Source organism: Dipodomys spectabilis, unplaced genomic scaffold, assembly GCF_019054845.1.
Source record: "Dipodomys spectabilis isolate Male_0828 unplaced genomic scaffold, ASM1905484v1 ptg000526l, whole genome shotgun sequence".
NCBI classification, from domain to species: Eukaryota; Metazoa; Chordata; class Mammalia; order Rodentia; family Heteromyidae; genus Dipodomys; species Dipodomys spectabilis.
In genome coordinates, this window is record NW_024871203.1 from 4,584,161 (window position 1) to 4,586,188 (window position 2,028).

Sequence of the window (2,028 nt, forward strand, 5' to 3'; positions counted from 1 at the left end):
AAGAGACAGTCTGACACACTAAGGAAAGGGTCTGGATCCTCTCAAAAGGTCTCTCAGCAAGTCTGGATCCATCTCCATTTTCTCTCAGGCCCAATTTTTGAGAGCCAGGTCTAGATGAATTTTCAATTCAAGAATCTACCTTGATCTAAGAATAGTAAAAATCCAAGAGACCCTATTGACAAAAATCACTGAAGTAAAAAAAATGGGCTGGGGTTTGGCAGAGTGTTTGCAAGGGAGTCAAACTAAAAACCAAGACCTCTCATTCGCATTGCTTTTACCTGAATTGCCAAAAGAAATTTTTTAAAGGAACGTTCCTCAAATATATTTTGCATTACTACAGTATAATTTTAAGATTTTGGTGAAAAGCAGGTAATATTTTTCAAAATGTAGGTATGAGGCAGAAATTGTGCATGCTGACTCAATTTTTTCCTTTTACACTCATTTTAAAATTACAAACAAGGACTTTCACAGATTTGTTGTGGAACTATTCAGGCAGATCCTTTTTAAAGACCATAGGAACAGGACATAGTGAACTGTTTTTTGTTACTAGATATAAAATGAGTAATAAAAGTTTCTCTCACATTGAGATAAATGTGGGAATAAAACAAGAATAATTTCTGAAGAGGAAAAAAAAAAAGAAAAAGAATCTAACTAGGAGGCTTTCTCTGCCTTCTTCTGTTTCAGTTCTCAAGAAAGTCAGATAGAGCCAGAACAGCTTCTGATTGGCTGCCTTGAATCAGAGATCCACTCCCAGTCCAATCAGCTGAGGTCAAGGGTTACACAGGACAAATTCTGCCCCCACCCCTCTTCAGCAAAGACAATTTCCAAGAGTAAGTTCAGTTGGCATACCCAAATAAATCTGACACAATTGTAAATAAACACAGTGTCTAAGGTCAAGACTGTGTGCCCACTGCTCCTTGATAACTTATCATCAGATGACTAATCCCTGAGGTTTTGAAAGAGACTAACATTTGTAAGGTGCTCCTTAGAAGTTAAGGGAATTGGTGCAATGATGAGTAACTCTTATCATAAATAGCACCTTGGCAAAGTATAAAGCAGCCTGAAGGGAGAGTATCAAAGGGTCTAGGGAATAAAAAGGAAGTGAGATATCAGCAGAGAAGAATAGAAAATAAAAAGACAAAGGAATAACTAGTTATTAATCACCTACTGAATACCGGACTGTTGCCTGGTATAGTAGGACACTTCCCATATTTTTTCTAGTATGTTAGTTAGACAAGAAGAAGGAAGAAGAAAAAAACAAGACTAAGAAAGTGCCACTTCGGCAGCACATATACTAAAATTGGAGTGATACAGAGAAGATTGTCATGGCCCCTGCACAAGATGACATGCAAATTCATTAAGCATTCCATGTTTTTTATATGTATAGGATAGTCCTGGCAGAGAATCATAATAGCTCAATAGTTATGTACATATGACCATATAAAAATGATGCTTATTGAAATAAACTTCAAGACATGGAAACAACAGGTCTTTTTTTTTTTTTTGGTTGTTGACCTTGTTGTCACCAATTTACTGTATCTAGTTCTTTCTTCTTATTTTATTTCATTTGTCTTTTTCCATTGGTTTATCCCCGGCAATCACTGTATTTGATTATACATTTATCTGATTTGGGGAGGAGAAGGGGAATAACATAATGCTGAAACAAGGACAAAGGATGACCCATTACAACAGGATACTCAGAAGACACTACGTCGGAAATGAACTGTACAACTTCGGGTGGGGGGGATGAGTGGGGAGGGAAGGGATGGCTGGGGGAAAACAAAAGTAATGTACTCATTACCTTACTCCTGTGACAGTAACCTCTCTGTACACCATCTTCACAATAATTTTTTTTAAAAACACCAATTTACTCCCCCTAACAACAGGTTAAATTGCTGCCTGTTTTCCCCTAGAGTACATTATTTGAAAAGAACTTGCTATTTTTGTATTATCAAGCCTCAGTTATTAGGAAACCTTAGTTGATGAATAAGTTCTTCCAGTTTTAAGCACAGGACTTTGTTTTGTATG

General features: G+C 36.7%; 1 non-coding gene across 1 annotated transcript; it reads left to right on the forward strand.

The window, feature by feature from the left end:
* Positions 1–1,271: 1,271 nt before the first annotated feature.
* LOC122099649 lies at positions 1,272–1,376 on the forward strand. The gene has a single exon (XR_006145975.1). It is a non-coding gene; the product is annotated as a U6 spliceosomal RNA (small nuclear RNA).
* The last annotated feature ends 652 nt before the right edge of the window (positions 1,377–2,028 follow it).